A 13,344-nucleotide genomic window follows, 5' to 3' on the forward strand; every position below is an offset into this window, starting at 1 on the left:
TGTCAGCAAGGAGCAGAGAGCTGCGGCATCCCTGGGGTCTGCAGGATGATGGGGGAGCTGCCTTGGTCTCCATCCATGGCCAGAGGAGCTGGTTTGGGGCTTTAACCCAGAGAGATTCGCCAGACACAGCAGAGGAAGTGTCTCCTTGGCCATCTGGGGCTGGATCCAAAATAGTTTGGGAAGGAGTGGTAGTGATTGATTCTAGAGACTGCAGGAGCCAGGAGTTGGTGAGGGACGGTGGAGGTGGGAGTGTGGTTTCCTTGCTGAAGGAGCAGCTTGGGCCTGCCTCAGAGGGGCGTCTGCTCCTGAGAACAGTCCCGTATCTCTGGGCCTGCTGAACTGGCTGCTAAAACCAGGGTTCTGAAATGTGGCAGCATTCCAGCCATCGGGAACCTGAGTGCTGTGGGCCTTTGCGTTGTTGCTGTCAGCTTTTGTTGAGGGCTGGTGAGGCAGGAAGGAGAAGGGACGCAGTCCCCAGCGCTGGCTGCAGACACGGCTGCACAGAGCACAGACAGCATGTCCAGAGCGAGCCTTTGAGAGCAGCCTGGTGTGCAGGGCGTGGGCCTCCCTCAGGCCAGCGACTCTGGGTTCCTGGAATCCTGTGAAGACCCAGCATCCAACAGGAAGAACAGGGTAGTGCTTAGAAGAAACTGGAGTGAGCCAGAATATCATGGGTGGATACGCAAGCACTTACATGGTATTGGTTTCAAGGTCCTGTAAAACTGAGGATTTTCATGGCGAGTAATTGGCTCTTTATGGAAAGGTTTCCAGTTACAAATGGGGAGCAGGTGATCTCAGCTTCCAGCCGAACTCAGTTAAAAGGCCAAGCTTTTGGTTTTCTGAAATCGAAGCTCCCGTGACACGTCCGCTTGCCCCTTCTTCCCAGCTCTCCCTGAGCTCATTCACATGCCTTCCCTCCCCTTGTGTGTCCTTTGCCGCTCTTGCCCTCAGCCACTGGATTCTAGCAGCTCTCGGCCAACTCGGTGAATGTCACCAGTCCTGTTTTGCTTTTATTTATTGTAAGTGTGCCTGATTCTGGTTTTCTAGAAGTCTGCTCCCTCGGTGTGGCTGTCGCGGTGGGGGAAGGGTGGTGTCAGGGCAAGAGGGCTCAAGAGAGAGTGGGGAGGCCCAGATCTGCCGGCCCCCCACTCTGGGTCTGGCCTGTGGAAGCACGAGGGAGCCACACACTTCCAGCCGTGGGGATTGCCCAACTCCCGTTTGAGATGCTGCAGCGTCTCGAGTGACCTTGAGAGAGGTATTGTGAAATTCTCAAGCTCTTGAAGTAAAAATGTAAACTCTTATCAAAAAAGATAGGTACCATTTACTCTACTAGAAGGTAGAATTGTGAAATTAAACACTGACACGATGTTCTAGACCTACCTCAGAGGGGGTAGATTGCCATCTTGGGAGAAGGGACCATGTCCACTAAAGATCCCGTGTTCTGGTCACTATGGCTGCCTAACAGATCAGCCCAAAGCACAGTGGCTTAAACAACAATCATTGCTGTTACCTTTCATGGTTTCTGTGGGTCAGGAATTTGGGAAGCAGCTCTTCTGGGTGGTTCTGGCCCAGGGTCCCTCGTAAAGGGTGCAGTTGGAGCGTTGCTAAGGTTGGGGTCATCGCAAACGTTTCTTTACTCACATGACCGGTGCCTGGTCAGGGAGCCCTTGAACAGCTGGGGGCTGGAGCAGATGGCGCTCTTTGTACATCCCTTTGTGGTCTTTCCACGCCATCCCTCCAGCATGGTGGCTTTGGGGTTGCCAGGTTTCTTTAATGATGGCTCAGGGCTCTGAAGTTACCGTCCCAAGAGAGAACCAGGTGGAAGCTGATTTGCCTTGAATGACCTACCCTTGGAAGTTGTGCTGCATCGTTTTGCCACATTGACTTGCCAAAGAAGTTGCAAAGCTCTGTCTAGGTTCAAGGGACGGGAACTAGACCCACCTCTCAGTGGGGGAATGTCAATGTCGTATTGTGAGAGGTGCACATGGAATAGGAAAAATACTGGTGTAGCTGTCTCTGAAAACACCATCTGCCACACCCTGGGATGAGGAATTTCACTGGAATTGACCTGTGATAGCTGATGAGCTTTGGAACCACAGTGTCAGAGAACCTGCATTAGGACTGTGGTTTCTTTCTTCCATCTGGACGTGATCAGGAATGAAAGCAAAAAGAAAAGGCAGCTCGGGCACCTGACTCTTGCTCCTTCCTTTCCATGTGACAGGAGGACAGACCCAGGCCTAGAGACACTCCCTGTCACTGGGAGAGAGACCTTGTGACCAAAGTGGGACGGAATCTCCAAGGGGAAAAAGCAGCCCAGGAGCATGTGAGCAGGAGTCAAAAGGGGTTGGTATTTGCGTTGAGGAGGGACTTTTGGTCCTTCTGGTGCCAGCATATCCTGGCAGGAGTCAAAAGACTCTTCGTTCAGTCCCCCACCCTCCTGTCCTTCAGAAGTGAGGGGAGCAGCCCCTTCCGAACCATGCTCTGTGAGGAGGGAGTGGTGGGGGCGCCCCAGCCTCCTGTCCGAGTCACCCCTCAGTGGGGGTCCCTTTCACGCAGCACATGCTGGAGCTGTGAACCAGTGAGTCTCGTCGTGAGAGCTCCTGCAGGAAATGCTGCACTTGTTCAGTACCTGAAGGGGAGAAATGGCCACCGTAGTAGCTTTTGGCCTTGTACGTGTGAACACAGGCCTGTCTTTCCTCCAAGAGAAAATGCTGTGTACACTCAGCACCCCCTTTGTAGGTTGTTTTTTTTTTTTTTTTTTTTGGTTCAGTTCCTAGGGGATCAGTCATTTGTTTTGTTTAAAATATGTCAAATTAACTATATGCTTACTATTAATATGTGTTAGCCTATGTGTAAAAAAGCCCATTTTTACTACCTCTGCATTCTTTAAACCTAGCAAAAGAGGAAGCAGAAGTGGTAGAAAAGACCCCCCAAAAAGTGAGGGCTGGCTCTCTGGGCCTCAGGAACTTGGACTTGGCATCTGAGTGTTTGAAAGAATGTTAATGCCATGAGCAAGAGAGGGGACTCTGTCGGCCCCTGCCCCACCCCTGTCCTCCCCCTTCCAACCCCTTGACCCCACCTAGTACCGCGGTGGGAGGAGGACGCAGCCAGTGGGGAGCACGGAGGGAAACTCAGCCCATTCCAGGAGAGGGTTGTGTGCTGACTGGGGACAAGTGGGAACGATGTGGCAGCAGCCTATAGGTTTGATGGGCGACTATTTTGGGTTCAGGTTTTTCATTTTCTGTCCTTAGTAGTTTTGTTTCTCCTCCGAGTTGCTACCTTTGGGCCGTTTCTTTCTTTGGTTTGTAGGGTTTTGGTCCCTGGCCCCTCCTGAGTCCCTCGGCCTCGGTAGCTACAGATGTAGCAAGGGAGGCCCGGCAGGTGTTGCTGCCTTGGCAGGGCTGGTGGGGAGCCCAGGTCTCCCAGCGTCTGTTGGTGTGGTCTCTCTCTATTCGTCCCGCTGGGCTGGTCAAAAAGTTTGTTAGAAGAAAACACGGCAAATGTCACTGACCGTGTCTAAGTGCTGTTGGTGGGTTCACTGGGTTGTTTTTTCTTCCTGTCTCAGGAGATGTAATGATTACCTGTCCACTGTGTGACTCATTAAATAAACAACACACACAAATCTTCTAGCTCAATGAGTGTTTTCCAAGAAGTCACTATGGAAGAATTCACACAGTGTTATCCTTCCTTAACATATATTTAAAACTTTTCCTTTTCTGATACTTTTAGAAGCTGTTACATGTTTGAATTAGTTGGAATATAGGTTCAGTTGTTATAAGAAACCCCAGATAGTCATGGCTTAAACATATAGCCCAAGCTTAAGCCGTCCAGGGCTGCTGTGTTGACTCCATGACATCAGAGACGCTGTTCCTTTCCTGTATGCTCTGCTTTCTCTAGAACATTGACTGCGTCCACGGGGTTGGAAGAGTTCTCCATATTTACATGCCATGTCCACCATGTTATGTGCCAATTAGTGCGAAGGGCGAAGAGGAAGGAGAAACCTTGTCCTTTCTCTGTGAGGGGACCACCGAGAAGATGAAGTCCACACTGAGATCCTGTGGGCTAGAACTTCATCAGATGGCCGTCTCCGGCTGCAAGGAAGGCTGGAAGTGAAGTCTGTATTCTGGAACCCCAGCTAAAAATTGGGGTTCTATTTCATCACTCCAGAGTTTTTTCATGGTGGATTCTAGTCAATACCCATTCCCCAAGGCAATTATATTGTAACTTCTATCACCGTGGATTAAATATGTCTGTTGTAAAAAATATTGGGGTTCTATATTTCTATAGAAGAAAGAGGTAACAAATATTGAAGATAACTAGCAGCCTCTGCCACAGATTGTTTTAGATTATTCTCAGAAGGAGCATTTCTTTGGGTGGGGGTTTGATTGGGGTATCGTTAGACCACTTGGGCCAAGTCTGGTGAACAGGGATGTTTAAGCACTAGGTCGCACTCCTGCTAGGATAAACAAGTGGCAATCGTGAGTGAGGAGTGGATTTCTCTAGTATGGCTCATACACTGGTTCTGCAAGCCGCAGCATGACAGAGGGGCTTCCGTGGTGTTCTGAGGAGTGGAAGCTTTGATGGGGAAGAAGACAGTCTCCGGGGACAGTGTCTCTGAAGGCAGCACTCAGCTTGTGCAAATTCTGCTGACAGTTCACATTTATTGCACGTGTAGTCTGTGCTAGGCATCATTTATTATGTGGGTTACCTCATTCAATCCACAGACAATCCTTACGTGGTTGGCAGATACTATGCTGATCCCCTTTTCATAGTTGAGGACACTGGAGTCAACTGCCTGAGGTCATAAAATGAGGAGTTGGTGGAACTAAGTTTTGAACCCAGGCCATCTCTCAGCCTTAAGGGAAAGTCTACCCCCTGGATGGTGAAGCCCCCAAGTCCACTTGGTTCTAGAACAGGGACATCCAGGCTTATCCCACCCCCCAGGCAGGAAGGTGGAGGATTCCCCTCTGGAGAACTTCAGCCTGTCGTGGCTGTGCTGAGGGTGGAGCAGGTGGGGACCCGGGAAGGGCTTTTGAGGCAGAGGAGGTGGCACTCGTGGAAGCAGAAACAACAGTGGGTTCTGAGGAGCTGGGAGTCATCTGGCAAGTTTGGAGGGGAGGTGAGAGCCATGAGAAATTAGACCGGTGTTGGAGAGGTTCCAGGCTGTGCTGGGGAGCTTGGGTTTTATTCTGCGGTGCACTCGGGGTGTGGGATTGGATTGGGGAGAGACGAGGCGGGAGGGATGGGCAGGCAGAACCCAGCTGCGGTGGCCCTGCTGGAGGACGGTGATGGTGGGTAGGATTTAGTCTCATGAGCTGTGTGTGCTGTGCAAGGTAGAAGCTATGATTGTTTTTAAACTTCCTATTATGTTTTGTTACTATCCTCCCTGTTAATTCATAGATGACAGGATCAGGTCTCAGGGAGCTACTTACTAATTTGGGTCAAGAAACACACATCCTCAGGAAGGGGCTCCTGTGGATCCGAGTGGGGCACATGCATTCAGCCACTGGAAAAGCAAGTCACAGAAAGAGTCATAGCAGCAGATGTGTGGGAAGTGTTTGCTATGAGCCCGGCAGAGCTTACACACTATTTTGTGTAATGCTCTTGAGTGTGCTTTGAGGCTGGTAGTGTTATACCCAAGTTACAGGTGTAGAAACTGAGGCCGAGAGGTTGAGAGACTGGCTAAGCCATAGGGCCAGTGAGCGGCGGGGCAGGGTTGGAATTCAGCTCTGTAGCCACTTGCTGTGGGTGAGGTGAAGCGTGTGCTCACCTGGTAGTGCACAGTCAGAGTCATCAGGTGTTCCAGGGGACCCTTCCCACAGACCTGGATCCTCACAGTGGCATTAGGTGTGGCCAGGAGTAGAGGTGCAGTGGTTCTCAAAGTGTGGCCCTGACCGACAATATCAGCATCACCTGCTGTTTTAGTTTCCTGTGGCTGTTGTCACAAACTACCACAAATTTGGTGGCTTAAAACAACAATTTATCCTCTTAATAGTTCTGGGGGGCAGAAGTCTGAGCTGAGTCTCCTGGGGCTAAAATCCAGAGGTCAGCAGGGCTGGTTCCTTCTGGAAGCTCCAGCAGAGAATCTGCCATTCCTTGCCCCTTCCAGCTTCTAGTGGCTGCCAGCATTCCTTGGCTTGCAGTCTCTGCTTCACACTGTCACATTGCCTTCTCTTCAGTCATCTAATCTTCCTTTGCTTCCCTCACATAAAGACCCTGCAGATTCCATTTGGGGCCCCCCAGATAATCCAGGGTGATCTCTCCACCTCAGGGTCCTTCACTGAATCATATCTGCAAAGTCCCTTTGGCCACACAAGGTAACATTTACAGGTTCCAGGGATTAGGACCTAAGTATCTTTGGGGGCCACTATTCAGACTGCCATACCTGGGAACTTGTTAGAAATGTAAATTCTCAGACCCCACCCCAGACCTACAGATTCAGAGACTGTACCCCCTACACAGAGACATCTCAAAGCATGCACTGCTGATTTTTGGAGCAGGGAAGTCATTATTTTTGTTTAAAAAACAAATCCTTTCAAAGTGAGATGCTACGGGTGACACCCTTGATCTAGCCCTTTTTCTCATCCCTGTGTCCAGTCCATTTGTGAATCTTGTTAGCAGTAATCTAAAATGTGTCCCTAATCTGCCCCCTCCCTCTGCCTCTGCTGCTTTGGGCCACCATCGTCTCTTGCCTGTGCCGTTCCCATGGCCTCCTACATGCCCCACATCCGGGCCCCTCCAAGCTGGCTTACCCCTCCCACCATGACAAGTTCAAGTCATCTTTTTTAGTTAGAAATTAATCTTCCCACTCTCTTGAAAGTCTCCAGCGGTTCTCCTTTGCACTGCAACAGAAATCTAAGCTCTTCACCCCGGCCTCCAGGTCCCGAGGGGTCCGGCCCATGCCTACCTTTCTGACCTCGTAGGAACACTTCCCCTGGCGTCCTCCTCCCCTCCAACCACAGCTGCCACCTGTGGTCCTCCGACACGCCCAGATCTTCCTCACTCAGGACGCAGTGCAGATATCCCCCTCCGAGAGGCCCTCCTGGATGGTACCATCTAAAGTAGCAGCCCATGTCACCTGATCCAGTCACCTGTGTGTTTTCTCCATGAACCAAACATTATGTGAAGTTATTTTCTTGTCTTTGTTGACTTTTTAACTGTCTCCCTTCACGTGAATGTAAGCTCCCTGAGGACAGGGCAGGGACTTGTCTTTCCGTTTTGCCCTGGCATCTGCAAAGCTTAGAGCAAATAGCAGGCACCTGGTCAATGTTTGTGGGGTGAATAGGCTGACGTGCCAGCAGGAGGTGGCGAGGAGCTCCCTGGGTGTGGCGGCACACGCAGAGCTGCTGCAGTCACCCCCATTCCTTAGTTGAGAGGTCAGTATAGGGTCTGTGCTCAGCACAGGGTGATGGAGGGTGGGGGAGGCAGGGGACCCCGATGATCTTCCTGGCCTCTCAGACTTCAGAACTTGTTGTCATTCTTTCTGAAGTGCAGTCATGCACCGCATAATGACATTTCGGTCAATGATGGATCACATATTAATACCATGGTGGTCCCATAAGATTATAATGGAGCTTAGAAATTCTGTAGTGACTTCATAGCACGAGCCATTACCTTTTCTGTGTTTAGATACACAAATACTTCTCATCCTGTTACAATTGCCTACAGTATTCAGTATAATAACATACTGTAGGTTTGGAGCCGAGGAGCAATGGGCTGTACCACGTAGCCTAGGTGTGTAGTAGGCTGTGCCCCCCAGTTTTGTCTAAGTACACCCTATGATGTCCGCGTGATGATGCAATCACCTAACAATGTATTTCTCAGAATGTATCCCTGTCGTTAAGAGGCACATGAGTGGCTTTTGAGTTCCTTTGCAAAGCAGAGCTTCATAAAAACATGTTTCAGGGGGAAAAAATTGTTTTTATGTTATCTGTTATTTTGGAATATTCATTTCACTTTTCCTCCATTAGTATGAAAATTGGGGCCTAGGCTCTGTTTTGCTCATACCAATACTCAGAACAAGGCCAAGATATTTGTTCTGAAAACTCATGGAAAACATTTAATTTTTCAGATTTCCATATTGACTACCTTTCTACATGGTGCTGGTGGGAGAATTTGTCATTTAAACAAAACTTCACAAAGGTTTTTCATGTTGCTTTTGTTCTCTAAAACTAATAGGATCCTGAATTGAAAACTAGGATTTTTGATCTTCGAGCTGTTAATTTGGAACAGTGTTTGTTACTAAATTTTTTCTTAGCTGAATTCTTTCTGTGTGTTCTGCTGTTCACGACATTACTTCCTGTTCTCACAGGCTTCTACCTACGCATAGTAGAAGGTTCCTGTAGTCTGCAGGAATTGCAAGTGGAGAACAGTGACCAGCCGATAAAAGTAACAATAAAATATTTGATTCCCATCTCTACCTGTTATAGCTATTTGTTTCTAAAACAAACATTTATTTAAAAATAAACATTTCAAGCTTGATTTATATCATCACCTATAATCTTACTGCTTCAACATTATTTTTAAATTTTTGCTTGATATTTGAATATACAAATAATTGGTTTTTGTTTTAAATTTAAAAGTTATTCATGTTGTCAAAAATATGTACGATAGAGAAGGATATAAAGTTAAAAATTAAGTTTCCAAGTTCTTTTTTATGTGTTAATGATTAGAAATATATAATTCCAGATGTTTTTGTACACATACATATACATAATAAATCATATAGGAGGTCTGTCTGGAAAGTATGCAGCCGTTGCTAATATAATGAGAACGGTTTGTGTGACATTGATGTAACCAGGCAGCCGAGGCGAGTGGGTTGTAATGTGCATGCGTGAACAAGATGACGCCACTGTGCTAGTCTGTGGGACACTAGACATTGTTGACTGAGTGTGTGCACCATGTGGCCATTGCATTCAAAAAGACTGAGCGAATAGAGCAATGAATCTGCATCAAATTTTGCATTAAGCTTGAACATTCCTCCATGGAAATTATTTGGATGATTCAGAAGGCTTTTGGGGACGATGCAATGAGTGCAGTGCAAATAAAAGTGTGGCACAAATGCCTCAAAGATGGTTGAGAATCTGTTGAAAGTGATCCATGTTCTGGAAGGTGTGCAACAAGCAGAACACCTGAGAACGGTGAACGTGTACAGGTTCAGTTAAGATACGCTGGGAGAACTGTGTGAGGTCCCAAGGTGCCTACTTTGAAGGGGGTTGAGGCGTCATTGTCCTATGTACAATGTTTCTTGTATCTTGTATCTTCTTCAATAAATGTCTCTATTTTTCTTATTACATGGCTGGATACTTTCTGGACAGAACTTGTATAATGTCGTGTAGTTTTTTTTTTTTTTACACAAAAAATGTGGTCATACTGTGCATATTGCCTTACACGTTTTTTTTTTTTTTTCATCCAGTAATATATTGTGGTCATTGCATGCCAGAACTTGCAGACCTACAGCATTCTTTATCATGGCTACATAGTGTTTTATAGAGATACTTTATGTTATTTTACCCATTCCAATACTGGTTGACATGTGAGTGGTTTCAAATTTTTGGTTATTAAAATATGCATCCATATTTTAATGTAATTTCAGTGCACTTGCAAGTTTTAAATCATTGTAAACATTTATTCATGTCTCTATTTCATAGTTATTATTTAAGATTGACATCTTTCAGCCCAAAAAGTACCTGAACATTACCCTGTTGTTATGCTCCTAACTTCCTCCTTTTCACTTCTGTAGGGAGTGTTTCGATGGGCTACATTGCACCATTGTTTGCAAAAGGGATTATAAACGTTTCCAATGAGTTAGCACTTTGAGGGTGTATTGGTCACTGGCATTGGGCATGAGCACTGTGGCATGAGAGGAATGCAGAGGGGAAGTGAGTATTTGTGTTCTACCAAAGTTTTGATTATTAGCTGATATTGAACATTCCAAGTGTTTATTTCCTTTTTTGTGAATTGTGTGAATCTATTTTGTTCATTTATCTCTTGAAGCCTTGATATTTTTTGTGTTTGAGAATTTTATATATGTTATAGATATCATGCTTTGTTATATGTCATGTAAATACTTTCTTCAACCTTTTTGCCTATTATTTTGTTGCACAAACTTTTTTATTTTGATGCACTCCAATGTGTTAGATTTTTCTTTTGATATATCACAGGTTGGAGAATTATGTCTCCAGGGTTCTGACATTCAGTTCTTTCTTCTATTTCATTTTTTTCCCTACTACAAATAAATGGATATATAATGATTCCTTGGAAGTTGTCTTCTATTTCATTTTCTCCCCACTATAGATAAATGGATATGTAATGATTCCTTGGTAGTTGAAATGATTCTTCAGCACCAGGAAGTTTTTAGCCGTGAGCCATCAGCTGTGGTAATACCCCAAGGAGGTGTTTACTTCTGGTTGAAGTGAATCATTTACCTCCCATATTAGCAGGGGATAAATGGATATAAGAAATATTACAGTTTAATACTGTTGGCAGGAAGCATGCTCTTAGCACCATGAATCATGCTTCCTATTTCAGAAAGCCTAATTATAATTAGAAGTAACAATGCTTACACAGATTGGCTAGTTACAAGTCTGTGTGGTGGGGTTGCCTTTTGTTTTCTATCTTTGTATATACAATTCAAATAGAAATGTAAATACAGTATTTTTTTTGTTGTTGCCAGCTAGATAGTGATTCTTCTTCACAGTGTTAATATGTGTCTTCTATGCTCGTCAGGTAGGTTTTCCAAATGCTTGAAACTGGTTGTAGGTGATGTGATTTTGATCTGTCAACTATCCTCTTAGTATCTGTCGGGTGTAGAGAACATAAATCCCTCTATCAGTTGTGAAGAGCTAGCCTCAGCAATTTACATTGAACTTGACTCTCTGACATACAGTCTGGACAGAGCGAGGGTCTAAGCTCCGTTATACCTGAGTGCTCAGGAATTGTCGAAGAGGATCCTCTGTAAGTGATTTTACAGGTTGGTAGGATATTCAGAGACCATTAGCTTCCAGCTCCTTTTGAGAGGTGAGGGATAGCTGGGGGAAACAAGAGTCTTCCTGCTTAAATGTTATAAAAAGGCTGAGAATATTCCTTTTATGACTCCTTTTTGTGCATAGATGTTCCCTCTATGTCAGTTTTTTTAATGTTTAATAAATGTAGTTCCTAGACATTTTGACTAATAGGCTAGAGGATGTTAACAACATACACTCATTTTGAGCTGGAAGGGAATGTAGAGGATATTGGGAATCTTCCTTGTATGAATAAAGAAACCAGGGCGTGTGGAGCTTGAATGACTTGGCCAAGAACACACAGTGATTGTCGGCAAGTCTGTCTTTCCTGAGCCTGTTTTCCTGTTTCTTCTCAAGCGGGAACCTTGCCGTATTGTACTTTTTATCAGTGTTCACAAAACATTCTGAAAAACTGGAGGAAGAGACCCAAACTGGGAATGAACTTCAGCTGATCTGACTCTAACAGTTACACAACTGCAGGTGGACTCAGGTTGTGAGGATGAATTGTTCGTGAATCTGAGTTATCCAGGGATGTAGTGGTATAGTGGTATCTCATCATGGTTTTAATTTGCGTTTCCCTAATGGGTATTGATGTCAAACACCTTTTCACGTGCTTATTTGCCATTTGCATATTCTTTTAAGTGGCTTTTCAAATCTTTTAACCATTTTTAGAAATTGGGTTGTTTACTTACAGTTGAGTTTTGACAGTTTTTAATATATTCTGGGTATAAGTCCTTTGTTGGATATGTGATTTGAAAACATTATCTCCCAGTGGGTAGCTTGTTTTTTTTTTAATTCTCTTTATAGTGTCTTTTGCAGGAAAAGTGTTTTTAATTTTGATGAAGTCAGTTTACTAATTTTTAGTTTTATGGAGCATGCTTTTGGTGTCATATAACTAAAAAACTCTTTGCCTAACTCCAGGTCCCCCAAAATTTCTCCTATGTCTTTTCCCAAAACTTTGATAGTTTTGTGTTTTACTCTTAGATCTATGATCATTTTGAGTGAGTTTTTGTATGATGTGTGAGGTATAGATTGTAGCTTATTTCTTTGCATATTAATGTCCAATTGTTCTAACATCATTTGTGGAAGAGACTGTTTTCTTTATTGAATTGCATTTGTATCTTTGAAAGAAGCCATATGGCCATATTTGTGTGGGTGTATTTTTGGACTCTCTTTTCTGTTCCATTGGTCTCGTCTATCCTTTTGTCAATACCACCCTGTCTTAACTACTATAGCTTTCTAGTAAGTCTTTGACTTGGTATATTCCTTTAACATTGTTTTTCTTTTTCAAAATTATTTTAGCTATTCTAGTTCCTTTGCCTTTCCCTATGAATTTTAGAATCAAATTGTCTTTATCTAGAAAAAAATCCTGCTGGAATTTGATTGCAATTGTGTTAAATCTATAGATAAATTTAGGGAGATTTACATCTTTACTATGTTTAGTCTTTTAATTCTTGAACACAGTATGTCTCTCCATTTATTTAGATCTTATTTAGATCTTTCATCAGCATTTTGAAGTTTTAAGCAAACTGTTACTGCACATATTTTATTAGATTTACCAGCATTTAATTTTTTGGAACTATTATAAATGCTTTCTTAACACATTTCTGATTATACATTGTTAATGTATAGAAATATGGCTGATTTTTGTGTGTTGATCTTACATTCTGTACACTTGCTAACTTATTAGTTATAGGAATTTTTATTTCTTTCTTGTAGATTCCTTGAGATTTTCTATATAGACACTTATATCATCTGCAAATAGGGACAATTTTATTTATTCATTTCCAATCTGTTTGCCTTTTATTTCTTTTTCTTGCCTTACTGGACTGGCTAAGACTTCTAGTATGATGTTGAATAGGAATGGTGAGAGTGAACATCCTTGTCAGGTTGCAGAAATCTCATTCTATTTGTAGTTTGTAGTTTAACATGAATGGAGGTGGAATTTTGACAATGTCAATTGATGTGATCATGTGTTTCTTATTCTTTATGCTGTCAATATGTTTGATTACATTTGGTTGATTTTTGAATATTGAAACAGCCTTGCATTCCTGGGATAAACTCCACTTGCTTATGGTGTATTGTTCTTTCATACGATTAGCTGGATTCTTTTTACTAGTACTTGGTTGAGGATTTTTGCATTTATGTTTATGAAGAATATTGATCTGTAGTTTTCTCTTTTTGTACTTTCTTTGGTTTTGATATCAGGGTAACATTTGCTTCATAAATAATTTGAGAAGTATTCTTTCTTCTTTTATTTTCCAGGTGAGGGGTTTGTGTGGAATTGGAGTTATTTCTTCTTTAAATGTTTGGTAGAATTTGCTAGTGAAATTATCTGAAG

The 13,344-nt window shown here is 43.8% G+C and overlaps 1 protein-coding gene across 1 annotated transcript in view; it reads left to right on the forward strand.

Annotated features, from left to right (window-relative positions):
* The window catches only part of TMEM163 (transmembrane protein 163), a 223,337-nt gene that overhangs the window by 50,053 nt on the left and 159,940 nt on the right, over positions 1 to 13,344 (forward strand). The window lies entirely within an intron of this gene.

The sequence above is a fragment of the Lemur catta genome, chromosome 8 (assembly GCF_020740605.2).
Source record: "Lemur catta isolate mLemCat1 chromosome 8, mLemCat1.pri, whole genome shotgun sequence".
Classification (NCBI taxonomy): Eukaryota; Metazoa; Chordata; class Mammalia; order Primates; family Lemuridae; genus Lemur; species Lemur catta.